The sequence below is a fragment of the Globicephala melas genome, chromosome X, assembly GCF_963455315.2.
Source record: "Globicephala melas chromosome X, mGloMel1.2, whole genome shotgun sequence".
NCBI classification, from domain to species: Eukaryota; Metazoa; Chordata; class Mammalia; order Artiodactyla; family Delphinidae; genus Globicephala; species Globicephala melas.
Genome location: NC_083335.1, coordinates 93,783,476 through 93,799,845, shown reverse-complemented (window position 1 = coordinate 93,799,845; position 16,370 = coordinate 93,783,476). Strand labels below are relative to the sequence as shown.

The 16,370-nt window shown below is 38.8% G+C and overlaps 1 protein-coding gene across 1 annotated transcript in view; it reads left to right on the top strand.

The window, feature by feature from the left end:
- Positions 1–11,324, top strand: part of SYTL5 (synaptotagmin like 5) — a 224,196-nt gene extending 212,872 nt beyond the window's left edge. The window contains exon 19 of the mRNA XM_060292910.1: positions 10,085–11,324. The gene's annotated coding sequence lies outside the window, so the exon portion shown is untranslated. The remainder of the gene's footprint in view (positions 1–10,084) is intronic.
- Positions 11,325–16,370: the final 5,046 nt, after the last annotated feature.

Sequence of the window (16,370 nt, the reverse complement as noted above, 5' to 3'; positions counted from 1 at the left end):
ACAATAATATTTTTAAAATTCCCTTGGGAATTCCCTGGCGGTCCAGTGGTTAGGACTCCGTGCTCTCACTGTCAAGGGCCCGGGTTCGATCCCTGGTCAGGGAACTAAGATCCCACAAGCCTCACGGCCAAAATAAAAAAAAAAAAAGAAAATTCCCTGGAGATAATGGGAGGTCTACATTCATTTTGCTAGTTTTCTTGGTTCTGTTGTTGGCTACAAATTACTGTTCCTGTTTACTTGTTTTGCCACATTTAGTACAAAATTAGTAGCAATGCTTAAACACTTAACATGCCTACTTCTAAGCTTCTGTATGGAATATGCACCCCAGACCAAAGCTTTGTGCCACTCTGTACTTAGTGCAAAGTGTAATGTCTTTTTCATTAAATTCACTTTCCTAAGATCTCTCCTGTGTTCTATTACAAGTTATTCCTGGGTACTTGAGGATGCATATCCTTGAAGATGCGTTGTGTGTCACCTATTCCTCCTGCTTTTTTTTTTTTTATGTCTAGTACTTTCTTTCTTTTTTTTTTTTACGTCTTTATTGGAGTATAATTGCTTTACAATGGTGTGTTAGTTTCTGCTTTATAACAGAGTGAGTCAGTTACACATATACATATGTTCCCATATCTCTTCCCTCTTGCGTCTCCCTCCCTCCTACCCTCCCTATCCCACCCGTCCAGGCGGTCACAAAGCACCGAGCTGATCTCCCTGTGCTATGCGGCTGCTTCCTACTAGCTATCTACCTTACGTTTGGTAGTGTATATATGTCCATGCCGCTCTCTTGCTTTGTCACAGCTCACCCTTCCCCCTCCCCATAGTGACATTAATCTTTAAGGAACTACCACTTGCTGAGTTCTGGCGAAATGTAAGAGAAAACCATCCACAGTTATCTAAATAAGGCTATTAAACTATTTCTCTTTTCCAAATATATGATTCTGTGAAATCAGATTTTCTTCATATACTTCAATCAAAACAACATTGATACTGCAACAGACTGAATGGAAAAGCATATATGAAAATCTAGAAGTCTGCTTTTATGGCGCACTTTGAAGAGACTTGCAATCATGCAAAATGATGCCACACATCTCGCTTTTTTAAAAAGTTTGAGAAGCATATGTAGTTTTTCTAAAAAATGTGCTATCTACATCAACATGAGTTTATTTTTTTCCTAAATGAATTGAAATATAAATTAGTTAAAACTTTTTGAGTCTTAATTGAGGTACAACTGACATATTAGTTTCAGGTGTAAAACATGATTCAATATTTGTGTATATTGTGAAGTGATCACCATATGTGTAGTTAACATCTGTCACCATACCTATTTACCAAAATTTTTTTTTCTTGCGATGAGGACTTTTAAGATCCACTCTCTTAGCAACTTTCAAATGTGAAATACAATATTATTAACAATAGCCACCTTGCTGTTATTACATTTCCATGACTTACTCACTTTACAGCTGGAAGTTTGTGCCCTTTGACCCCCTTTACGCATTTTACCAACTACCTCCATCTCTCTGGTGACCACCAGTCTGTTCTTGAGCTTGGGGTTTGTTTGTTTTTTAGACTTCAAGTATAAGAGGTATCATATAATATTTGTCCTTCTTGGGCTTTCTTACTTCCCTTAGTATGATAATCTCTAGGTCCATCCATGTTGCTGCAGATGGCATTATTTTATTCTTTTTTATGGTTGAATAATATTCCATTGTATTGTATATACCACAGCTTCTTTATTCATCCATCAGTGGACACTTAGGTTGTTTCCATAGCTTGGCTATTGTAAATAATGCAGCAATGAACATGGGGGTGAATATGTATTTTTTTGAATTAGTGTTTTCATTTTCTTCAGATAAATAACCAGAACGGGAATTGCTGGATCATATGGTGGTTCTATTTTTAAGTTTTTGAGGAACCTTTATACTGTTTTTCATAGTGACTGCACCAATTTACATTCCCACCAATAGTGCACAGAGTTCCCTTTTCTCCACATCCTCACTAACACTTGTTATCTGTCTCGTCTTTTTGATAATAGCCATTCTAACAGGTGTGAGGTGATATTTCTGTGCTTTTGATTTGCGTTTCCCTGATGATTAGTAATGTTGAGCATCTTTTCATGTACCATTGGCCGTCTGTATGTCTTCCTTGGAAAAATGTCTATTCAGATCTTCTCTCTGTTTTTAATTGGATTGCTTGTTGTTTTGCTATTGAGTTGTATGATTTAATATATTTTAGATATTAACCCTTTATCAGATATATGATTTGCAAATATATTCTCCCATTTGATAGGTTGCCTTTTCATTTTGTTGATGATATCCTTTGCTGTGCAGAAGCTTTTTAGTTTGACTCTTTTTGCTTTTGTTGATTTCACTTTTGAAGTCAGATCCAAAAAAATCATTGCCAAGATGATGTCAAGAAGCTTACTGCCTATGTTTTCTTCTAGGAGTTTCATGGTTTCAGGTCTCACATTTAAGTCTTTAATCCATTTTGAGTTGATTTTTGTGTACAGTGTAAGACAGTGATCTAGTTTCATACTTTTGCATGTGGCTGTTCGGTTTTCCCAACACCATTTATTGAAGAGACTGTCCTTTCCCCATTGTATATTTGTGGCTCCTTTATAGTAAATTAATTGACCATACATGCATCGATTTATTTCTGGACTCCCTTTTCTGTTCCATTGGTCTGTGTGTCTGTTTTTAGGCCAATACCGTACTGTTTCAATTACTATAGCTTTGTAATGTAGTTTGAAATCAGGGAGTGGAGTGTGATGCCTCCAGCTTTGTTCCTTTTTCTCAAGATTGCTCTAGCTATTCAGGGTCTTTTGTAGTTCCATATGAATTTCAGAATTGTTTATTCTGTTTCTGTGAAAAATTACATTGAAATTTTGATAGAGATTGCATTGAATCTGTATATTTCATTGGGTAATATGGAAATTTTAACAATATTCTTACAGTCGATGGGCATGGAATATCTTTTTGTTTACTTGTGCCTTCAGTTTCTTTTATCAATATCTTATAGTTTTCAGTGTACAGGTCTTTCACCTCCTTGGATAAATTTATTCCTAGGATCTTTTTGTTTCCTTCTAGTGTATTCTTCATTTCAGTTATTGTGTTGTTCATCACTGATTGTTTGTTCTTTAGTTCTTCTAGGTCCTTGTTAAGTATTTCTTGTATCTTCTCGATCCGTGCCTCCATTCTCTTTCCAAAATCTTGGATCATCTTCACTATCATTACTCTGAATTCTTTTTCAGGTAGATTGCCTATTTCCTCTTCATTTATTTGGTCTTGGGGGATTTTACCTTGCGCCTTCGTCTGCTTGCTGTACAGTAGAAACTAACACAACATTGTAAAGCAACTATACTCCAATAAAAATTAATTTTAAACAAGTAAAAAAAAAAAGGTGCCGTGCTCAATAAATATGACACATGAATGAAAAAAAAATTTATTCCTAGGTATTTTATTCTTTTTGGTGCAATTGTGAATGGGATTGATTTCTTCTCAGTTTTAATTTCTAGCACAGTATATATTGGTAGATGTAACTAACATAAATGAAAGTGCTTTGGAGTCCTCCAAAGGTTTGAGAGCTACTGGTTTAAGGAAATGTTTACACACATAGGCTAGCCTCATTTTCGCTATTGCACAGTTAAATTACTAATTCATCAGTTTGATCTTGTGGAGGTTTGGTTTTAGGCTTTGTTGAGCAGATCTATTTCAGTTTACCTTAGACCAGAGGCTTAGTCTTTATTTCTGGGTTTTCAGTGGAAGCCCAACTTGTTCAAAGAGGCCCTTTACCTTGCTTGATTCAGTCTCTGGCACTGACCAGCTACTGAGATGTCTGTTCAACTGTTCTTTCAGCTGTTGTTTTGCCCCTGGACTCCTTGGAGCTTTGCTCTGCACATGCACACTTCAGGGGTCAGTTAAGGATTTGAGCTGAATTTATAGGCATATGTGGAGCCTCCCTCCCTGTGGCTTTCTCTTCTCTCATGTCTCCTCCTCAATTTCTAGCCTCTCTAGCCACTCTACCTCTGTCTTGCGAATCCTTAGCTCAGTAAGACTGCATCCTTCTGCTTGAGCTCCATGTCCAATTCACCAAGCAAATGGAGGAGGCTTCTGAGGAAAAGCCCACTAAATGTGGATCTCATCCAGTGTGCTTCCATTCTTTGAGGGTCGTATCTTCTGTAGTCTTTGCCTGCTTTTGGTTGAATTCCAGTGAACTCAGGTGACTTCTTTTGTTGTTGTTGTTTTTCCAGATTTATAATTATCAGCAGGAGAGTTCGTATGGTATGAGCTACACTGCTGTTAAATGAAATGGAATTACTGTCTTTTCTCATATTTGAACCAAGATCAGCAAGGCCATGTCCTCATCTGTGGGGAGAGAGCAGTCAATACCATGTCCTTGAAAAATATGTCCTCCTCCAGCTGTGCCGTGTTCTAGAAACTCTATTTTCCCACAATCCACATACTGATTCTAATTTTAGATTGTCTTATCTATGTGCTTCTGATGTTGTTCTGTCTAACATCCTTTGCTTGTACTTGCATTTTGTTATTGATTCACATCATTATATATGTCTTTTTAAAACATGCTTTCTGGTTTTTGACCATTTTACATCATTGTGGACTTATAGTTCCAGTTGACATTGATCGTTGTCATATATTTGGTATTCATACTGTAAGCAGTTGGCCTTTATTAGCTCTTTCTTCAGACTTATTTATTCCTTCATTTTTTACTTTTTTGTTGAAGAATAATTTACCTACAATGAAATGTACCTATTTAAAGTGTACAGTTGGATGTGTTTTGAAAAATGTATACAGCCGTGCAACCCACATCCCTATCAAGATAGAACAATTCTAACACCCCATGATGTTTCTCTTATGCTTCATTGCAATCAGTTTCTCCCCTGGTAGATGAAAGCACCGTTGTGCTGATTTCTGTCACTACAGACTACTTTTGTCTGTTTGCAAATTTCATATAAAGGGAATTATATACAATATGTATTCATTTGGGTCAAGCTTCTTTCACTCAAGATGATTTTGAATTTCATCTCTATGTTGCACATATCAGTAGTTTGTTCATTTTTATGGCTGAGCAGTGTTCCATCTAGTCAGTTTATATATTCTCTTGGGCCGTTTCCAGTGGGGATTATGATGAATAAAGCTTCAAGCCTTTTTGAAGCTTTATTTTCTGTTCTCTTAAGTAAATACCAAGGAGTGGAATCGTTGGGTCTTAGGGAAGTATGTTTAACTTTATAAGAAATTACCGGTTTTTCCAAAGGTATTTTATTGTGGTTTTCAGTTTTTATTTCCCTGATGACTAAAGATGTTGAACATCTTTTCATGAGCTTTCGGGCATTCATATGTCTTCTTTTTGAACTGTCTGATTCAATCTTTTGCTAATTTTTTTTTTTTTTGGTGTACGCGGGCCTCTCACTGTTGTGGCCTCTCCCGTTGCGGAGCACAGGCTCCGGACGTGCAGGCTCAGCGGCCATGGCTCACGGGCCCAGCCACTCCGCGGCATGTGGGATCTTCCCGGACCGGGGCACGAACCCGTGTCCCCTGCATTGGCAGGCGGACTCTCAACCACTGCGCCACCAGGGAAGCCCTCTTTTGCTAACTTTTTAACTTGTATTTTATTATTCACTTGCAGGGGCTCCTTATCTTCACTTAAAAAAAATATTACCTCAGTTACCTCTGAAAGTATTCTGACCTTCTGAAAACAACAAGATGTCTCAGGCTCCCTTTTGAGTTTTCCTGCCCCATACATGGAACCAACTACAGTTGACCCTTGACCAACACAGATTTGAACTGTGTGGGTCCGCTTATATGTGGATTTTTTTCCAATAGTAAATACTACAGAACTAACTACATGATCTGAGGTTGGTTGAATCCCTGGACGCAGAACCACAGACACAGAGGGCCCACTTTAAAGTTATATGCAGATTTTCAACTGTGGAGGGGGGCTCAGCACCCCTTACTCCCACATTGTTCAAGAGTCAGCTGTACTCTCTAGGGAATCCTGTCACCTTCTTGTGGAACTCATGATGATAATCTGTGTAACCTCTCTTAGACCCTGAAACAGGAAGAGCCGGGCCCAGCCCTCACCATAGAGCCAGTTCTGACCAGGGTGGGGGGCTGGACCTAGATCTTCCTGCCTTGAAGTCTAGGACAGGATACTTAGAAATCACCAAGGGAGTCAGTTCTGGCCCCAAAACATTGTACCCTAGCATGGGAACCTCAAAGCCTGTCCAGTTCATCCATGCTGATTTCTGTAATCCTCCAGTTATAAGCATGAGACGTCTTGCCGGTCCTCTCACTAGTCTTCTGTTGTCCTGTCATTCTCATACTGCTCTGAGTAGGCCCCAGCTGAACTCCCTCCCGGACCTTTCTGTGATTGATGCCTTCTGCACCACTGCCACACACATACACACACACACATTTCATAGTAAGCTAACCTTCCTATATCTTTGGTATCTTTTCAGAACAATCCTAAGTAAATCCTGACTTTCTCCTGCACCGCTTTTCAAAGAGGATATTGTTCTTTCTTTCTTTCTTTTTTTACATCTTTATTGGGGTATAATTGCTTTACAATGGTGTGTTAGTTTCTGCTTTATAACAAAGTGAATCAGTTATACATATACATATGTTCCCATATCTCCTCCCTCTTACATCTCCCTCCCTCCCACACTCCCTATCCCACCCCTCTAGGTGGTCACAAAGCACCGAGCTGATCTCCCTGTGCTATGCGGCTGCTTCCCACTAGCTATCTATTTTATGTTTGGTAGTGTATGTATGTCCATGCCACTCTCTCACTTTGTCACAGCTTACCCTCCCCCCCCGACATATCCTCAAGTCCATGCCCTAGTAGGTCTGTGTCTTTATTCCCGTCCTACCCCTAGGCTCTTCATGACATTTTTTTTTAAACATCTAAACAAGCTAATCTCCCTGTGCTATGCGGCTGCTTCCCACTAGCTACCTATTTTACGTTTGGTAGTGTATATATGTCCACGCCTCTCTCTCACTTCGTCACAGCTTACGCTTCCCCTTCCCCATGTCCTCAAGTCCATTCTCTAGTAGGTCTGTGTCTTTATTCCTGTCTTACCCCTAGGTTCTTCATGACATTTTTTTTCTTAGATTCCATATATGTGTTAGCATATGGTATTTGTCTTTCTCTTTCTGACTTACTTCACTCTGTATGACAGACTCTAGGTCCATCCACCTCACTACAAATAACTCAATTTCGTTTCTTTTTATGGCTGAGTAATATTCCATTGTATATATGTGCCACATCTTCTTTATCCATTCATCTGATGATGGGCACTTAGGTTGCTTCCATCTCCGGGCTATTGTAAATAGAGCTGCAATGAACATTGTGGTACATGACTCTTTTTGAATTATGGTTTTCTCAGGGTATATGCCCAGTAGTGGGATTGCTGGGTCATATAGTAGTTCTATTTGTAGTTTTTTAAGGAACCTCTATTACTGTTCTCCTTAGTGGCTGTACCAATTCACATTCTCAACAGCAGTGCAAGAGGGTTCCCTTTTCTCCACACCCTCTCCAGCATTTATTGTTTGTAGATTTTTTGTTGATGGCCATTCTGACTGGTGTGAGATGATGTCTCATTGTAGTTTTGATTTGCATTTCTCTAATGATTAGTGATGTTGAGCATCCTTTCATGTGTTTGTTGGCAATCTGTTTATCTTCTTTGGAGAAATGTCTATTTAAGTCTTCTGCCCATTTTTGGATTGGCTTGTTTGTTTTTTTGATATTGAGCTGCTTGTAGATTTTGGAGATTAATCTTTTGTCAGTTGCTTCATTTGCAAATATTTTCTCCCATTCTGAGGGTTGTCTTTTGGTCTTGTTTATGGTTTCCTTTGTTCTTTCTTTCATACTCCAATATTTCTTGGTTGAAGGGTACTGCCGATATCTTCCCAGTTCTCCACCGCCCTTTCCAATTATTGTTCATTTTTAACCTAACCTAAGCAAAAGACTTTGTCTGAGATTCCTGCCCCCAGCATATGACTTTCCATCAACCTCCCCTTACAGCCTCCAAACTACATTCTGTTCTCTCCTCCACACTTATATAAGCCTTTGGAACTTGAATCTCATTTATCTTCTCTGCCTTAACTCTTGCCAAGAGGTCTTATCATTCATGTGGACAACCCATCCAAGTCTCTAACATCCCAATTCCAAGGATGTTTTCCTCCATTCTTTGGCTGTCACCACCTATTTTCTAAATGCCTCCTATCTTTATACCCATTACACTCAATGTTCCACCACCTGGGGATCACTAGCCCTTCCCTGTATTCTTTCAATATGTTAGTCCCATTACTGTCCTTATTTCTTTTTAGACTGATCCTGGACCTCGTTGGGTCATCACGTTTTCTCAGTCCTACAGTCAACTCCCTCAACCTTGTCCTGCCACCTTTAGCACAACCTTCCATCCCTAGATCAGTTCTCCAACATGCCTTCTCTCTTCCTCCACCTGGATGATTAGCATTGCTGAAGAAAAATGGTCATTTGTGCTGATTGGTTTCATGATGGCTTGTGTGATATTTCTCCAAGAGGTACTTGAATATCTCCATTAACTATAGAATTTCAAGGAAGAAAAGTCCAACAAATCTAGTGTTTGAAGACTACAGGTTTTTTTTTTTATTTGCCGCACTGCACAGCAGCATGTGGGATATTAGTTCACTGACCAGGGATCACACCTGCACCCCCTGCATTGGAAGTGTGGAGTCTTAACCACTGGACTGCCAGGGAAGTCCCTGGAAACTACACTTTTTATTTTGCTGTATCACTCAAGATCTAATTTCAGAAAATAGAATCTACTACGGCTAGAGTTAAACAGAAAGGATTTCCTCCTTATCTAGAGGTGAGACTGAAGAAATATACTTTATGCTGAACTCGGAGAACACCTCCCTGAACCAGTTGGGACTGCCAAGGGAGCGGCCAAGAAGCTATAAGATCAGGAATTTGCCTACCAAATTGGGAAGCTACCATTTGATTTGCTTGTTGTAGAACTACTCCATTATTGCTACCATCAAGAAGCCATGGTCCCAAGGGGAGGGGAGAGGGTAAGCTGGGACGAAGTGAGAGAGTGGCATGGACATATATACACTACCAAATGTAAAATAGCTAGCTGGTGGGAAGCAGCCGCATCGCACAGGGAGATCAGCTCGGTGCTTTGTGACCACCTAGAGGGGTGGGATAGGGAGGGTGGGAGGGAGACACAAGAGGTAGGAGATATGGGGATACATGTATACGTATAGCTGATTCATTTTGTTATACAGAAGAAACTAACACAACATTATAAAGCACAACCTCCAGTAATGTGCATGCTCTGCATTTATCTTCTCTTTCCACGCATTGATTTAGTTTCACAGCCAAGTCACACTTGAGTGCCTCTGACTGATGGAATCTTTTTTTGTTTCTTTTTAAATTTTTTTATTGAAGTATAGTTGATTTACAGTGTTGTGTTAATTTCTGCTATACAGCAAAGTGATTCAGTTATACACATATAGAGACATTCTTTTTCATATTCTTTTCCATTATGGTTTATCACAGTATATTGAATATAGTTCTCTGTACTATACAATAGGGCCTTGTTGTTTATCCATCCTGTATATAATAGCTTTCGTCTGCTAACCCCAAACTCCCAATCCATCCCTCCCCCAACCTCCCCTTGACTGATGGAATCTTAATCACTTCTCAGACTGTAGCTGCAAAGGACTCTGGGGAATATAATAGTTTGTATGTCTTTCATCATCTACATGCTAAAAAGGGTTGAATACATATTAAGCAAACCTATATACATTATCGACCATACTGCCCCTGTCCTAAAGATCACTGAATGAGTCTCTAATATAAAAGATTTTAGATGCTGTAGAAGGTAGTCTTCAAACTGCCCCCCCACCACCACAGTGATCCTCACCTCTTGGTATCCATACCCTTGTATACTCCCCTCCCTCACTGAATAGGGCTGACCTATGTGATGAGTAGGATTCTATGGAAGTAACCGCCTTCTTTTGAGGCTAGGTCATAAAAGATATTGTCATTTCTACTTTGTTCTCTCTTGGATCACTTCCATTGGAAGAAGCCAACCACCTTGTTATGAGAACACTCATGCAACCCTGTGAAGAGGCCCACTTGGGGAATAACAGAGATCTCCTCCAACAACCACTGCCAACTTGCCAGTCATGTGAGTGAGCTGCCATGGAAGTGGATCCTCCAGCCCCAATCAAACCTTCAGATGACTGTAGCCCTGGACAACATCTGACTGCAACCCCATGAGAGACTACAAGCCAGGATTATTTAGCTAAGCTGCTCCCAAATCCATGACCCAGAGACATTGTGAGAGATAATGTTTATTGTTATGTTGTTACTAAGCTTTGGGGTAATTTTTAATGCATAAGTAGATGCATAATATAGTTACCAGCATGTTGGACATTAATCTTTTCTTCAATGTGCTTTGGATGATCTCATTGCCTTTTTTTATTCCCCACCCCATTCATCTAAGTTCAAGCCCAAGAGCTGACGGCTTGTAGAGGTGAAATCTGCAGTTCTCTGGGAATGGCCTGGACTCTTCCACCTTCTGGCTTAGCCTTCACTAAGCCTTCTGATAATGGTCAAGCAGTTCCTCTTAGACCAACCTCCCACAGACAACTGTATGTGGACAAAATATAAAAGAAAACAACTACCTGAAGGTACTGAAGAGCGACCAAAAAACAGGCAGATAGCAGAGGGCGGTCATCACTTGGAAGGGGGTACGTATGCTAGGTGAATCATCAGGGTTTGCTGGGTTTTGTGTAAGGGCAGGTTGCTATATGCACCATGCTGGGGTTGGGGAGGAGGCTTAAATGAAGATAGTCTTAGTGGTTTGAAGAACCAGAGGAAAGGGCAGGAGCAACCATAGCAACTGAAAAGTCAGAAGGGAAATCCCAGAAAGGAGATAACCAGAAATGGGCAGCAGAGAAGGGGAGCTCCAGATTCTATATATAAACTACCCAAATTTCTCACTGGTCACTGTACCACTCATGTGCAGGCCGGGAGTAAGGGGCAGGTTCCAAGTAGCCTAGGGAAGTTTAAAAGAACTGAACTGAGATTCCAGCTGCTGTCTACCGAAACAGAGCTTGAGTTCCGCCAATTTAATTGCCTGCTGCTTCATTACACACACACACACACACACACACACGCATGCACGTGTAAAAGTGCTGCGGTACCAAACAGTATGACCAAGCAGAACTGAGGATTGTTTGTTTTTATGGGGTCCAAAAGACACATAGAAAAGTCCTGTAAGATTTGCAGTGAAAAACCAGTCCTCTAGAAGAGAGCCTATTAATCTTTGAAATGGCCCCAAATTTTGGTGTAGGTTATGTATGTATGCATGCATGTATATATATGTATTTTTTATTGAATAAATTTGACACGTAACATTTTGTGGATTTAAGATGCATAATGTGCTACTATGATATATTTATATATTGCAACATGATTGCGATTGTAGCAGTATTTATGACTTTACATAATTTTAGTATATATTTTTGTCTATATTCATTATACTGTGAATTAGATGTCTGTGGCTTATTTACTACTCATTGCAAGTTTGTACCCTTAAACAACATCAGTCTTATCCCCTACCCGCTGGTAACCACCATTTCACTCTGTTTTTTACAGGTTTGACTTTTTAAGTTTCCACGTGTAAGTGGTATCATGCAGTACTTGTCTTTCTGACTTATCTTCCTTGGCATAATGTGCTCAAGGTCTATCCATGTTGCCACAAATAGCAGGGTATCTTCCTTTCTCTCAGCTGAATAATGTTCCATTATGTATATATGCCATATCTTTATTTCCATTCATCTGTTGATGGGCATTTGGGTTATTTTCATATCTTGGTTATGGTTAATAATGCTGCAGTAAACACAGGAGTGCCTATATCTCTTCAAAATCCCATTTTCATTTCCTTTGGGTATATACCTAGAAGGGGAATTACTGGATTGTATGATAGATCTATTTTTAATTTTTTGAGGAACCTCCATATTGTTTTCCATAGGGTTGGACCAACTTACATTCGGACCAGCAGTGTACAAGGTTCCTTTTTCTCCACCTCCTCACCAGCACCTGTTGTCTCTGTCTTCTTGAGGATCGGCATTCTAACAGGTGTGAGATATCTGTTTGTGGTTTTGACCTGCATTTCCCTGCTGAATAGTGACATTGGGCATCTTTTTGTGTGCCTGTTGGCCATCTTGATGTCCTCTTTGGAAAACTGTTCCAATTTTCTGCCCATTTTTTAATTGGATTGTTTGTTTGCTATTGAGTAACTTCTTTATATATTTTGGATGTTGACCCCGTATCAACTATATGATTTGCAATTATTTTCTCCCACTCAGTAGGTTGCCTTTTCAATGTGCTGATGATTTCGTTTGCTGTGAAAAAGTTTTTGAGTTTGATGATTTTTGCTTTCGTTGTTTGTCCTTTTGGCACCATGTTGAAAAAAAATCATTGCCAAGTCCACTATCAAGAAGCTTCTTCCCTACATCTTCTTCTAGGAGTTTCATGTTATCAGGGCTTATATTTAAGTCTTTGATCCTTTTCAAGTTAATTTTTGCAAGTGGTGTAAGACAGGGGTCCAGTTTCATTTTTCTGTTTGTGTTTCTCCAATTTTCCCAGCACCATTTTTTTAAGAGACTATACTTTCCCCATTGGGTCTTCTTGGCTCCCTTATTGAATATTAGTTGACCATATATGCTGGAATTTATTTCTGGGCTCTCTGTTCCGTTGGTCTATGTGTCCATTTTTGTGCCAATGCTGTACTGTTTTTACTAATATGGCTTTGTAGTATAGTTTGAAATCAGGACGTCTGATACCTCCAGCTTCGTTCTTTTTTCCAGGATTGCTTTGGCTATTTGGGGTCTTCATGGTTCCACACCAATTTTAGGGTTGTTTATTCTATTTCTGTGAAGAATGTCTTTGGTATTTTGATGATTGTACTGAATCTGTAGATGGCTCAGGGTAGTGTGGGGATTTTAACAATATTAATTCCTCCAATCCGTGAACACAGGATGTCTTTCCATTTGTTGGCGTCTTCATCGGTTTCTTTCAGCAAAGTCTTGTAGTTTTCATTATACAGAACTTTCCCTTCCTTGGTTAAATTTATTCCCAAGTATTTTATTGCTTTTGATGCTATTGTGAATGGGATAGTTTTATTTCTTTGTTAGATGCTGCTTCATTAGTGTAAAGGAATGTGATTGATTTCTGTATGTTGATTTTGTATCCTGCAACTGTACTAAAATCGTTGATTAGTTCCAACAGTTTAAACTGACTCCTTGGGATTTTCTCTATATAAAATCATATCAACAGCAAATAGTGACACCTCTTCCTTTCTGATTTGGATGAATTTTATTTCTTTGTCTTGCTTAATTGCTCTAGCTAGGACTTCCACCACTATGTTGAATAGAAGTGTTCAGAGTTGACATCTTCGTCTTATTCCCGATCTTAGAGGAAAAGCTTTCAGTTTTTCTCCATTGAGTATAATATTTTTTGGGCTATGAATATTTTTTAATTGAAACATCTCCAGAGCCATTCCTGCTCCACAGTCCACTATGAGCAAGCCAGGGAAACTACATTATCAGGACAGGATTTCTTTTTTCTTTACTAGCTTTCTTTTGGAGTGGCCTTTTTCCTTTCTTCTTCTTCTTCAGCAAAAACATCTTTTTTATGTTTTTACTGAACCATTTCAGATTCACTCTTCCACACAGTGAGTTTGTTATATGTGGCCTTTATTATGTTGAGGTATGTTCCTTCTATACCCGGTCCGTTAAAGGTTGTTTATCATGAAAGGATGTTATATTTTGTCACATGCTTTTGCTGCATCTATTGAAGTGATCATGTGATTTTTATCTTTCATTTTATTTATTCTTTTTATTTATTTATTATTTATTTCTTTATAATAAATGTTATATTGGCTGTGTTGGGTCTCCACTGCTGCGTGCGGGCTTTCTCTAGTTGCGGTGAGTGGGGGCTACTCTTCATTGCCGTGCGCGGGCTTCTCATTGCAATGGCTTCTCTTGCTGTGGAGCATGGGCTCTAGGCACATGGGCTTCGGTAGTTGTGGCACACGGGCTCTAGAGCACAGGCTCAGTAGTTGTGGCACACGGGCTTAGTTGCTCCGCGCCACTTCCCTGGTGGCGCACAGGCTTAGTTGCTTCCTGGACCAGGGCTTGAACCCATGTCCCCTGCATTGGCAGGTGGATTCTTAACCACTGCACCACCAGGGAAGTCCCCTATCTTTCATTTTATTGATGTGATATATTACATTTTTTGATTTGCATATGTTGAACCATCCTTGAATCCTAGGGATAAATCCCACTTGATCATGGTATATCATCTTTTTAATGTGTTCTGGAATTCAGTTTGATATTTTGTTGAGAATTTTTGCATCTCTATTCATCAGGGATGTTGGTCTATAGTTTTCTTGTGGTATCCTTATCTAGTTTGATATCAAGGTAATGCTGCCTTTGTAGAATAACTTTGTTAGTGTTCATTTCTCCTCAGTATTTAAGAGTTTGAGGAGGAAAGGTGTTAATTCTTCTTTAAATGTTTAGTTGAATTCACTGGTAAGCTATCTTGTCCTGGAGTCTTCTGTTTCGGGAGTTTTTGATTACTGAATCAATCTCTTATTATTGGTCTGCGCAGTTTTTCTGTTTCTTCCTGATTTAGTGTTGGTAGGTTGTGTATTTCTAAAAATGTATTTCTTCTAGTTTATGTAATTTATTAGCATATAATTGTTCACAGTAATCTCTTATGATTGTATGTATTTCTGTGGTATCCTTTGCAATAATATCTCCTTTCATTTCTAATTTATTTGAGTCTACTCTCTTTTTTCATAGTTAAGTCTAGCTAAAGTTTTGTTAATTTTGTTTATCTTTTTATAGAACAGCTATTAGCTTTGTTGATCCTTTCTATTGTTTTTCTGGTCTCTATTTCATTTATTTCCACTCTGATATTTATTATTTCCTCTCTTCTGCTAACTTTGGGTTTAATTTGTTCTTCTTCTAGTTCCTTGAGGTGTAAAGTTAGGTTGAGATCTTTCTAATTTCTTAATATAGTCAGCTCTCTGTATCCATGGGTTCTGTATCTGGGGATTCAACCAACCATAAATCAAAACTGTTTGAAAAATTCCACAAAGTTCTAAAAAGCAAAACTTGAATTTTCTACATGCCAGCAACTATTTATATAGCATTTACATTGCATTTACAACTATTTACATACCATTTACATCGTATTAGGTATCATAGGTAATGTAGATATGCCAGAGCATATGGGAGGATATGCAGAGGTTATATGCAAATAGTATGACAGTTTATGTAACGGACTTGAGCATCCCTGGATTTTGGTATCCAAGTGGGGTCCTGGAACCAATCCCCTGCAGATACCAAGGGATTGAGTGCATTATGCATTTGTTGCTATAAAATTTCCTCTCAGAAATGCTCTTGCTGCATCTCACAGGATTTGATATGTTGTATTTCCATTTTCATTTGTTTCGAGACAATTTTATTCCTCTTTTGATTTCTTTGACCCATTGGTTATTTACAAGGGTGTTTAGTTTCCACATATCTGTAGAGCTCTTCACTTTCCTCTTGTTGATTTCTAGTTTCATACCATTGTGGTTAGGAAAAATATTTAGTATGACTTCAGTCTTCTTAAATTTGCTAAGATCTGTGTCCTGTCATATATGTATTCTGGAGAATGTTCCATGTGCACTTGAGAAGAATCAGTACTCTGCTCTTTTTGGATGGAATATCCTGTATATGTCTCTTCAGTCCATTTGTTCTATATCTATGGTTCATTTCCAATGTTTTCGTATTGATTTTCTGTCTGGAAGATCTATTCTTTACTGATTGCAGGGTATTGAAGCCCTCCACTATTACTTTACTCTTATTTATCCCTTAAGACATAATAGTATTTGCTGAATATATTTCACAACTTAGGTGTTGGGAGTATATATATTTACAATTCTTTTATCTTCTTGATGTATTGACCTCGTTATCATATAATGACCTTATTTGTCCCTTATTACCATTTTGTTTTGCTTGAAGTCTATTTTGTCTAAGTATGGCTAAGCCTGCTTTCCTTTGGGTTCCACTTGCTTGCAGTATCATCTTCCATCCCTTCACTTTGAGCCTATGTGTGTCTTGAGAGCTAAAAAGACTCTCCTGTAGGCAGCATATAGTTAGGTCTTATTTTTTTTAAATTTATCCAGCCTCTCTGTGCCTTTTGATTGGTGAGTTCAATCCATTTACATTTAAGGTGATGATTGATATGTAAGGATTTACTACTGCCAATTTTATCTTTTGACTTCTGGTTATTTTGTCTCTCCATTG